Here is a 12,382-nt window from a genome sequence, read left to right on the forward strand (position 1 = left end):
TGCTGGGGGACTTCAACGCCCATGTTGGAAACGATAGTGACACCTGGAGAGGTGTGATCAGGAGGAATGGCCTCCCCGATCTGAATCTGAGTGGTGTTTTGTTACTGGACTTCTGTGCTAGTCACGGATTGTCCATAATGAACACCATGTTCAAACATAAGGGTGTCCATCAGTGCACTTGGCACCAGGACACCCTAGGCAGGAGGTCGATGATCGACTTTGTTGTCGTATCATCAGACCTTCGGCCACATGTTTTAAACACTCGGGTGAAGAGAGAGGCTGAGCTGTTCACTGATCACCACCTGGTGGTGAGTTGGATCCGCTGGAGGAGGAGAAAGCCGGACAGACTTGGCAGGCCCAAGCGTATAGTGAGGGTCTTCTGGAAACGTCTGGCGGAGCCCTCGGCAGGGCTTTAGGGGTGGACGAGATCCGCCCTGAGTACCTCAATCTCTGTACTTGTTATGGAGGAATGCACAGTGCATAAAGGTGTGGCCTCAACACTGCAGCAGGAAGCAGTGTGCTATGTGCATGTGATTGACAAATAGCATTGATATACTGTAGTGTACATGCATGAAATTTATTTGTTTTTTTCAGCATATGCTAAAACTATATGGTTTTACTCACATAACATTTTGTATTTAATATCTTAACTTCCCCTTTTTTATTTATTGTATTTTTATGTGAGATTAGGATTTCATATACAGGTGAACACTGTTAGTGCTATTGTTTTATAGGTGAAATGTATAATCTTTAAGCCTTTTTTCTATAACTTGCATTCAATTGTTTTATTCTTAAACAAATTATTTTTATCTTGTTTTTAATGAACACAAGCATTGTTTATAATTATAAGCTTTTTTTCTTAGACACAGCTAATAGACAAGATAACATTTATATTATGTTTTCTTTTTATTAGCTACTCTGACTAATTGAATTTCCGTCATGGCCCTCTTTACGATTTTAATTCAGAAAGATTTCAGCAAGCAAATGTTCATCAGCATAATGGATTATACATAAATAAAACAACCTGCAATTGCATGCTCATATAGACATGCACACTACTACAACATTACAGATTCAAGTTTTAGAAATGTTCTCAGCTGCATAGTTCCAACCTGCCATCTTTGATAACACATCTCCCATTAAGAGTCATTAATCTAGCTACCTGTAAAATATACTGCATATTGGTTGCAGTAAGCACTCCCACTGATTCCACTCCAGCTTTGGGCACTTACCTCAAGCACTGATTTGTTCATCTACCTTTAGTGTGCAGCTATGAATGTGAGTGTGCTATGGTCGCCTAAAGACTTTCTCCCTGCCCATTAAAGTATATTTATACCTTTTACCTCTCCTTCCTCAGGGCATCCTGCTGTCGATTCTTATTCCATACTTCCTCATGCTTTTTGCTCATCAACTTTCCACTGAAATTCTTCAGTAGCTCTTTTCTTGCAAATGTGCATCCTGTTAGTTCCCTGCCCGATGTAACAAAATTGAAGGGTGTGAGACACAAATCCTTGTTGCTAGTTTATGTAGAAAAAATATGCTTATCACCTGGATCCAGTTTGAGTCGTGCTGGATTAAGTATGCAAATGATCCGTATACTGGATTTGTTGCGACAGTAAACAGCTTTTACCGTCATTTTTTCTCTTGCTCTTAACTCAGAATTTAACCTCCACCTACAGACATCAGTCTCTTTCTCTACCTGGCAAGCTCTCACCCACATGCAGGCCCACCCATGCACTCTCCGTCATGATTCCAGCAACAACAACCACTTGAAAGCACCCGTGAGATGGGAGGAGAAGAGCTTACTTCACTTTTTTTTTTACTTTAAAAATATACATGACATAAAGCTACTAGCGTAGCAGAAGCTGTTTTGCACCCTCTCTTAAGATTAGCTTAGGCAGTGTTGGTTTCATTTGCAAATTAAAATTACTTTCATAAATTAGAAGCTGTAGGTGTGTAGTCATAGCAACATGACACTTTGGTGAGAGAAGATACTTTTTGTCTATCTGGCACCGACATTTCTCTGCTTATTTTTTTCTGCCTTCAAAGTCTTATTGCGTTATTCTTGGTATGTTTAGATCAATTCTGTGTCTTTTGTTTGGGATAAGAACTGTGAGCCTGCAGGTTCTGCTTTTACAAAGAGCGAATCGAATATGCAACAAACAACTTCTCTCAGACTTGGTGAAAGGATCTTTGACAATTCAACTACCAAAGTGTAGGTTATATGTAGGTGTGCTTGTTATGAAATGTCACATTCCAAAAAACAAACGTATCTGCTCTTGATGAGCCCCTTTAATACCGTCTGCACTCAGCTGCCACTGAATTAGGTACATTTGTACAACAAAAAGCAAATCAGCCAATTACATGGCAGAAACTTGCATGCATTTTTGCATCTGGATGTGGAAAAGACATCTTGCTGAAGCTTAAGCCGAGAACTCAAAATGGGGATTTAAATAACTTTGTACATGGCATGGTTGTTGGTGCCAGACTGGTGTGAGTTTTCAGAAACTGCTGATCACAGCTTGCTAAAACCAAGGTATGCAAAAACAACATATCTGAACAATAACAAACAGGGTATAACATTGTCTGGTCCAGTCAGTCTGGGTTTTACCTTTGATATCCAGTTAGTCAGGGGTTACAATTTGGCATAAACAGAATGAAAGAGAGATTTCATCCTGCCTTCATCGTTGCCTCAGGTTGTTGTTGATGGAGTGATGGTGCCTCCAGCGAATCTTTCGCCTCATTTGAGTGCTGTCGCTCGCCTGACATTTCACCAGCAATTCGCGTGGCCAACGGGTGACAACCCTATACTTGCTTCACTGCGTCATCAAATAGGAGGAGCTTCTTTCTGCTCCTTGCCGGTTTTAACTCAACATGGAGCAGGTCACAGTGCTTTATTTATGGTAAGCCGGCCAACGCTGCTGGCATCAACATCCCTGGGTTCACCAGAGATGGAACCAGTTTGGAGAGTACCACCACCTACTCATCTGTTTGAATTTCTTTACATCTGGGAATGATCTGTTGCTTTTGGAGATCTTTTAGTCTGCTTCATGTTGTCAGGCAGGCTCTTTTTAACTGATGTCTTGTTTCTAAAAGTCCTGTGTGTGTGTGTGTGTGTGTGTGTGTGTGTGTGTGTGTGTGTGTGTGTGTGTGTGTGTGTGTGTGTGTGTGTGTGTGTGTGTGTGTGTGTGTGTGTGTGTAAGTGTGAGAACAAAGGATCAACAAAAAATCTGTAAGGAGGAAAATAGATTTTCACAAAACAGTAAACGCCTGAATATGTTGAAAAGATAACCTCTAAAGGTTTGTTATTTTGTTGTTTAATCAGATCACATGACAGTGCATAAATAGAATACATCTGGAGACACTGTATGCTCTTCAAGCTTTATGTGTTTCATTTCATTACATCAAACAGATGACGTGAAAACCAGGATGTTGTCTGTTAAGAGGCAACTGTTGTCGTAACTACAATACAATCATTATCTGGCTTTTAAGATCCACATTGTCCATTATCCAGCATTAATCCTCAAATGATTTTAAATAATCCGGTTTGAAATAAAGAGGTTATGCAATATCACGTGAAACACATTAGTTTTTAATCATTATTCAGGAAGTGAAGCAGGTGGTGCAGGGATTACTAGTGTGCATTTGTTTGCTGAGGGTTTTTTGTTCTTAAAGCTGGAAACATGTGAATAAAATACATGGATGCCAAGCCAGTATATTAGGTTAGATAATAGGTTAAAAATTATCTTTGTGTTTAGGTTACATTCTTCTTTTTTCATGCAAAAATGTAAGAAATTCTGATGAATGCGTTGTTAAAATACATTTGGATTAAAAAGTATATTTTAGCTGTTTTATGCCATAACAAAAACTGATAAGAGTTTTAGAGATAAAATTTAAATAACTGCAGAATGAATCACAAGATGCACTTGGGGTATTATGTGAACAAATTTGGATCTTCTTAACCAGAACTAGTTGTAAATACAGTTTAGTCTGTTTAAATTCACCACCTTAATATTCTGAAGTAAGTTCACAGCCTTCACTTGAACTAGTTCTTGTTCATTTATCATATTCTATACAAAGGTAAAAATACATATAGGACATGACGGTATTCACAAATTAGCCTTATGGATTATACCATTGCCTAGCATACATTTTCTTCTCTCCTGTTGTTTTTGCACACATGAAAAGTTTTTTTATAATGGCTAAATTCCCAAATCAGCTGCTCACATTCACATATTGCATTAGTTTCATCAATAGAAAATAAACTTTTGACCAAAAAGCATCCACTTAGACTACTATCAAGACAGTGCAGATAGAATTTGCCAGGCAGTTGTGTTTTCTCCTTCTTTGCCCAATAGACTATTATTGCACAGCCAAAAACCAACAGTCATAGTGATTAACTCCCAAATAAAGAAAGTAGAAGTTGTCTTTTCAAAATCACTCACTCATTGCTAATTTTTTAGATTACTCTACAGCTATGAAGTCTAAATAATGTTGGGTCTAATTTGTATAATCTTGGTCAGAATCTTGTGCCTAAACAGAATCCTGAGTCATAAACAAACCTAAATAAAACATTTTAAAAATGAAAAACGGGCAGCAAAAAACACTTAGTACCAGCTGATAATTTTAAGGGTTGGAGCATGAGCCCCTACTAAGGATTCTTATGTATAAAGCGAAGTCAAAGTCATTTTTAAAGAGAGGGGAGACGCTTAGGCCAAAATTACCAGTATAGTTTCTCTGTTGAAACCACAACATTGTTCAGTTCAAAGTTCTCAAAAATGTGAGCGCCACTCATCAATGTGTTCATTTGAACAGGAGGGACAACATTGTATGTCAATCTTTGCAAATGCGATATATATTTTATGTGTCTGTGGTGCATTTTATTCATTATATGGGGAGATGTAAAATGTTTTCATATAGAACAACATCTCCAAAACTTCAGGAGTTAGAGCATTAAATAAACAGATGTTTCTTTTTCTTTTCTTTTTCTGAAACTGAATGTTTTCCTTGGCTCAGAAGAAGTCAAAATCAGTTGATTGTGAATCACATTGTGTGAGTCATTGGTTTTTCACACAAAGACACATGAGGCATTTGTTCTACTGGCCATCTGCACCTCCATCAAGCTTGATAATCCCCGACTGATACCCTTTGGCAGGAAGGAGACAGGCAGCAGGTGCAGCTCTGGTGATCAGTCCATGAAGGCTGGCAGGATTGGCCTACAGGGGTATGAGAAATCATGATGAAGCCCCCCCATGTCAGGACACTTTGACTCCTCTGAAGCACCCTTGGGCAGGACAATGACACCCCAACAGCTCAACATATGCTGAAGGAAATTCTAATTTCCCTGCAGATAATACAGAATTACAGTTACCTCAAATCACATTTAATATAAAATGTAATTTTATATTAAATGTAATTTAGAATTCAGAAAATTTTAAATTTTTTGGTATGAGATATATTACATATCAGGTCTTTCACATTTATTTTTATTTATTTTTTTGCTTTCAGTGTGAAGAGTTTTTTTTTTTTATCTGCTCAGTATCAAGAAATGCTGTTACCAACTGTTTTAAAATTACAAGTGCAAGTTCTGTGTGAAACAATAGAAACAGCAAAGCAGTTCACAGTTTGGGTGACATATAAATGGAAGTGTTGTGTATGTTTAAACAGAGAAAAACACTGGAGTTGAACACATATGCTTTACTAGAGATGGAGCTCAGTGAGGCTGAGCACCACATGGGACAAATGCCACTGTATTAGATCAAAGCAAGAGTTATTATGCATGTGTGTGTAGGGATGCAAATGGGACTTTTGAGATTATATTTGTGAGGGCCAGTTGGAAATTTGAACCACCACAGAGAGAGATTTTCATTCCTCTTGTCTGTGTGATAATCTTTTACGTTTTTATTGGTGATTTGGACTGAATTTGGTAATGTTTTTAAGGTCACGCTTAGTGCAAATATTATAGGTATAGTGGGCCTCTTACAAACAATCTAAATCAGTGGCTACGTTTACATGGAGATTAGTAATCGGAATAAACGGCCGATCGGATTTAAAATGTGTCATTTAACGTCAGAGTATTCTGATCAGATTTGGCAGGATCGCAATGAAAGTGTAATCCAATTGAGAGAGGTGGTTTATGCCGATTGACAATCCGATCGACCTGCATGTAAACGCTTGACAGGATCAGGTTATTCTGAATGAGGCAAACTGACCTGTGTGCGCATGTGCGCCCTGCGTCAACGTATCGTATGTCTGCCTTGAGTGGCTAGTCACTCTGGCTAGATGTTAACAGGATATTCCAATCAGCAAGTTTACATGACACATTTTTAGTCCGATCGGCCATTTTATTCCGATTACTCCTGTCCGTATAAATGTTTTTTTAATCCGAATAAATTTGTATCTGATCGTGAAATTTTGTGCATGTAAACGTAGCTAATGTATTGTTCTCTTAACAATACGGTGGATACTGTATATATTTTTATTAGGTGGGGGCACACTAACGTCTTGTTATTACTAGCATCTTAAGAGAATGTGCCTGCACATAGTGGACCAGTAATTAGCCAAAACACACAAACACACGTTCACATTTAAATTATGCCTGTTTTACTGTCATGTTTGGGTGGTAAATGATTCAAATGCAGAGCAAACTAAAAGTGAGAACTTATAATAGAAAAACAACACAAATGAAAAGAACTCTCATAACTCAGGCAGAACTGGCAGGAGCAACTGGAGACATGGAGAAAACAACCACGGAGCAAAGAAACTGACCAGATGACAGGAAAACGAAAGGAAACAGTGAGGACAACCAGTTAGTATATATACTGTGGCAGGGGTTGAGAAATGACAGGCAAATCAGATGAGCTAATCAGAGACAAAGAGAAGGCAGAACAATCAGAGGAAATGTGGAGCAGCTGAGACAGAAGAAAAGAGAAGAGCAGAGAAGGGGAGAAATGACAAATAAACATGAATGACACTGAATAAGAAGCCCTATGGAAAATGCCAAAGAGAGATCTAACAAGAAACAATCTAAATGTAAAAGGATAATAAGAAAAATACAAAGAATGAAGTAACAAAATACACCTAAGAATACTGAGCACAAGGAAATTAACTATATGGCAAAACCCAAGTGTCAGAATATGACAAGACCTATAGAACATAACAAGGAGCATGATGAAAAACAGGAACACAAATAGAAACCTTAATCTAACACCTCAGGAGTTTGGCATTAATGGGCACACTTTTTATAGTGTTTTACATTATAAATAGGAACTGTCTTAATAAACAAATCATGCACAAGGTTTAAGTTTTCGAAAAAAAAAAAAAATTTATTGTAGGTACAGTATATATAATTTTCACACACTAACTCTTTGTGGTTTACCACCACAGCCTTTTTTATGATGTCATAGATTATTTGTAACCTTCTCGATAATTGTTGCGAAGTCTTTATTGGCATTACAGCAGTCAGACCCTAGTTGCTGATCAGCTTTTTCCATATTTCCACTGGTTGGTGATTTATCTTTAAGATGAGCACTACATCTATAATATTGGAAAGCCTCCTAGCTATCACCCTAATCTTAAACTTCAAATTTAAGTCAGGACTCAAACTAGGCCAATCCAAAACATAAATATAAGTAATTGCATGTGACAGCTGCACTTGCTAATCCAGAGTCTTCTGTGCATTTAGATGGCTTAGAAAACTAGAAACATCCTCTGCTGGAGGATGCCAATTTAATCTTCTTCTCTCTATCTGTAGCACTTTCCCTGCTGTACGCACTGGCTCCTCAAACAGCTTCCACTCACAGTTGTACGCCTCCTGCCAGCTGCTTTTGCCCGACCGCTGACTGCTTTCTGTTTCTTTATTATAACCCCGCATTCAGCATCAAACTGGTTGATTTTCTAAGAGGTCAGCTAAAACTGGTCCAGAACAGCTCTAGTGTAACAGCCAGAGTTGAATGTGATAGATTCAAATTCTGAGATAGAGATTTATTTCCACCATTACCACAGTGCTAGTTAGCAAGATAAACATGAAATGAAAACGATAAGCTACAAAATATCAGTGGCCTAATTAAACATCCAAATCAAAATAAAACCACTGCCCTGTCTCCTCCAGTGTCACCTTGTACATAATTTGACCAATTTAAAAAGCCAGGATCCAAAGAAACAAAGTACTGCTCTCAAGGATAGATTAACCATCTTCTAGTCTCAGTTACCCAGGGAGAGAGCAAATCAAACTCAATAAACAAGCTGATCATGTATATGTGTGTAAGCAGGTGCAGCAAGAGTGCACCGGACTGTAAACACACTGAATAATATAAACTCTAAAACCCCACATCTGTCCACCCACAGTGGTCGTGTGAATAAGAAGATTGATCACTAGAGGAGACAAGGGTTGGATTCTAATTTCAAGAAAGATGTGAACAATCAATAAGATCCTACTGAAGAGAAGGAGGGAGATTAGGAGGATCTGTTTAGTCCCATGAAACCACTACGCCTACTATTGTCGCACTGGACTGAGAGCAAGCCATGATTTTCTGCTAAAGTGGAAAAGATTTGTGGCTCTTGTTTGTGAATTCAAGAATGCATGCCAGCTACCATGACGGATGCAGGGGTCTTCACCAGGGGCAAGTTCAGGTTTCTTCTTAAAGACAGCATACATGAAAATGGGTGAAATTTTTGAGATTACTTGATGATCTCCCCCATATTTCAACAGCAGCAATAATAACACATCAGAGAATGTAATTTGTTAGTCAAAACCTGTCTAAATTATATTTCATTGTAATTAGCACAATTATGACTTAAAGCTGAAGAGCTGTAAATAATCACATAACCATTGACAAATCTGAAAAATAATAAGAATTAATGAAAACAATATCAATTAAAAACCTCTGAAGTTTGTGTGAGTATATTAACAAGGCAGTTTGAACCTGCCTCAAGTGGAGGAGTTTAAGTATCTTGGGGTCTTGTTTACGAGTGGGGGAAAAATGGAGCGGGAGATCGACAGACGGATCGGTGCGGCTGCCGCAGTAATGGGGGCGCTGTGAGAGGGACGTCTGGGCGTCTCTGCTGAGTCTGCTGCCCCCACGACTCAGTCCCGGATGAAGCGGAAGACGACGAGTACGAGTACGAGTTTGAACCGCTACAGAGCGTTTTGGATGTTCTGCCTTTGGGTACTAAAGCAGCTGTACAGATAAATTTCCTCCATAGCAACACTTTAAATTAACTCTTCATAAAAACAACATAAACTAAATTACTTCCATCCAGTCCTTCCTCTGGCTCTATTCTATGTTCTTCTGTTGTTCTGGTGTTGTTCATTCTGGGACACAAAAGTCAGCAGTTGTTTCAGGAAAGCTTCAGTGGACTAGCAACCAATAGTCCATTCACAGAAGAAAGAATTAATCCTTTCATTTATGCTTTTAATGGTTTAGGTGGGAAAAGGTTACAGCTGTTGGCAGATTAGCACTGCTGTTATACTGTGGGGGTTAAAAGGGTTTACGGGCTCTTAAAAGATTCAAAACAAACATTTAAAACTATCAGAGAGTGAAATCATCAACAAAATATTACAAGGGCTCCAGCAAACTAGCTGAGGGCCCTGGCTCCTGTTGTTTTGTGCTATAAAAATTCAAATCTCAGAGAGCCTATACAAACAAAAGATTGCAGTAACCTGGGGTCTCGCAAGAACATTGAGTCCATTACCGTAATAGCAAATATAGAGCTAAGGAAGGATGCATAAGGCATGTGCATGCCATTATATGCTTTGCTGTGGTAAGAAATAATATATTACTTCAAAAATCATGTTTTAAATGTCAAAGATGTACTGTATGTCTATAAATTCCTGGAGAGCACTGAGTGATTTTGTTTTCTGACATTTTTCACACTTAAAGCTGAACGTCAAACAGCCAACAGAAAGAACCTAGTATCTTGCAAAAGTACTCTAACCTCTTGACCTTTTCTACATTGTGTGACATTACAACCAGAATCTCCATTGTATTTATTAGGAATTTATGTGACAGACCAACACAAAGCAGTGCATGAATTAAAGTGAAAAGAAAAGGACGAATGGTTTTCAAAAGGACATTAGAAATAAAATTCTGAATGGTGTGGTGATTTATGTACAGGTACCCCTCCAAATATTTGCATATCATGAAAAAGTTCAATATTTGGTGTCACTCATTTCAGAAATTGAAACTCATATATTATATAGAACACAAGAAGGAAATATTTCATGCTGTTTTTTGTATTGTTGCTGATTATGGCATACAGACAATGAAAATTTGACTATTGTGAAAAAGATAATTGTTGAAACCTCATGGAGTCACACCTGATCAACTAATTAATCCAAAAGGTTTCCTAATCCTCTAAATCATCTCTCATTCTGGGCCAGTAGGCAACACAATCACTGCTGACTTCCAAGTTGTCCATAAGACTGTCATCAACACCCTCAACAAGGCCACAAAAGGTCATTGCTAAAGAAGCTGGTTGTTCACAGAACGCTGTATCCAAGTATATTCATAGAAAGTTCAGTTTCGCAGTTTTTTTATAATCATACCCTTTCACTTAGCTGTGTGAAAGGTTTGCAAAAAAATAAATAAAATGCAACAAAGCTTCAGATACTACGCATGCAATCTATGTAGAAACAAAGGTTTGCACCTTTGAAGAAGCGAGAGAGAATCAAAGTTGGCTTTCTGACTGTGCTGTGTAATTTCTGCAACACAAAAGAAGAAAGAAGGGGAGCTCTTCCATTATTAAACACACACAAGTCTATTGCTTCTGCTGACACGTGCATGGCCCTTTGTGAGCTTGCTTGTGTCTGCAACTTACAAACCCATTTTGAAGACTCGGAGCCTCACGGTTTAAATAGTGGCTTCGTTCCTGCACACACTTTCAGTCCCCTCACTCATCTCCTTCACTCATCTCAGTAGGTGGGGACACACACTGCGTGAGCAAACACACACTCCCCACACTTGCAAAGGTTGCACAGCACCAAACTCTTGGACTTATGACATTTCTTGCATAATTCATGTGTCTAAATAAGAGACCATGAAATAATCATGACCACAAGCAGGATTCACTGAAGCCAAAAGATGGTCCTAATTGGCCAATTTAAGAGCTAATTTTAAAAGCAATACACTTTTCCATCCTGATTTTAAAAGCTAATCTCAAAGTGATTCTCCAAACGCTAAAACTAATAGGTGACTTTCACAGTAGGGATAGAGGGTTGCTTTGGTGAGAGTAAAACCATTCTGGAATAAAAAATATTGCCTACATTATTGTTATTATTGAGGAGTAATAAATGTTTCTATCCTTCATGGCACTCATAACTCAAAGGTTAAATGGTCAATCACCTTTAAAATCATTAAATTCGTTGAGCAAGTATTAGTGATAAAATGTATTCCTGTGTGATTGTTTTTATTAGACTTAAAGATTCACTATCAGCTTAAAATACACTTATAGCTTCTCAACCGGAAAAGGAAACCCTCAACTAATTGAAATAAATGTCTGCAATTACAATATCTGAATTCTCAGAAGAATCCCCTCTTTCCTCAGAGGCATTTGCACAAAAAAATCTTTCAATTCTGTTTAAAATAGTTTTGAAGTATCACTAAGGATCGGGACAGCAGTACAGCAGTTATAGTGTTCTGCTTACTGAAATTGTTGTGTTTTGACAGATAAATCCAGTGGTTTTAAAGACAGCATTGAAACAACTCCAGTTTCAATCAGAAACAGCTGCCAGAAGGGAAAATGTACGGCATACATTAGGCTAATGCAATTTAGCTATATGTGGCTAAACTAAAGTACAAACCAAAGGTTTGGACACACCTTCTCATTTAAAGACTTTTCTTTATTTTCATAACTATGAATATTGTAGCTTCAAACTGAAGGCATCAAAACTATGAATTATGTGGAATTATATACTGAATAAAAAAATGTGAAACAACTGAATATATGTCTTATATATGTCTTATATTCTAGGTTCTTCAAAGTAGCCACCTTTTGCTTTGATTACTGCTCCGCACACTCTTGGCATTCTGTTGATGAGCTTCAAGAGGTAGTCTCCTGAAATGGTTTTCCAACAGTCTTGAAGGATTTCCCAGAGATGCTTAGCACTTGTTGGCCCTTTTACCTTCACTCTGTGGTCCAGTTCACCCCAAACCATCTTGATTGTGTTCAGGTCCAGTGACTGTGGAGATATCTGGAGCAGCACCCTATCACTCTCCTTCTTGGTCACATAGCCCTTACACAGCCTGGAGGTGTGTTTGGGGTCATTGTCCTGTTGAAAAATAAATGATGGTCCAACTAAACGCAAACCGGATGGAATAGCATGCCGCTGCAAGATGCTGTGGTAGCCATACTGGTTCAGTATGCCTTCAATTTTGAATAAATC

This window comes from Girardinichthys multiradiatus, chromosome 22 (assembly GCF_021462225.1).
Source record: "Girardinichthys multiradiatus isolate DD_20200921_A chromosome 22, DD_fGirMul_XY1, whole genome shotgun sequence".
NCBI classification, from domain to species: domain Eukaryota; kingdom Metazoa; phylum Chordata; class Actinopteri; order Cyprinodontiformes; family Goodeidae; genus Girardinichthys; species Girardinichthys multiradiatus.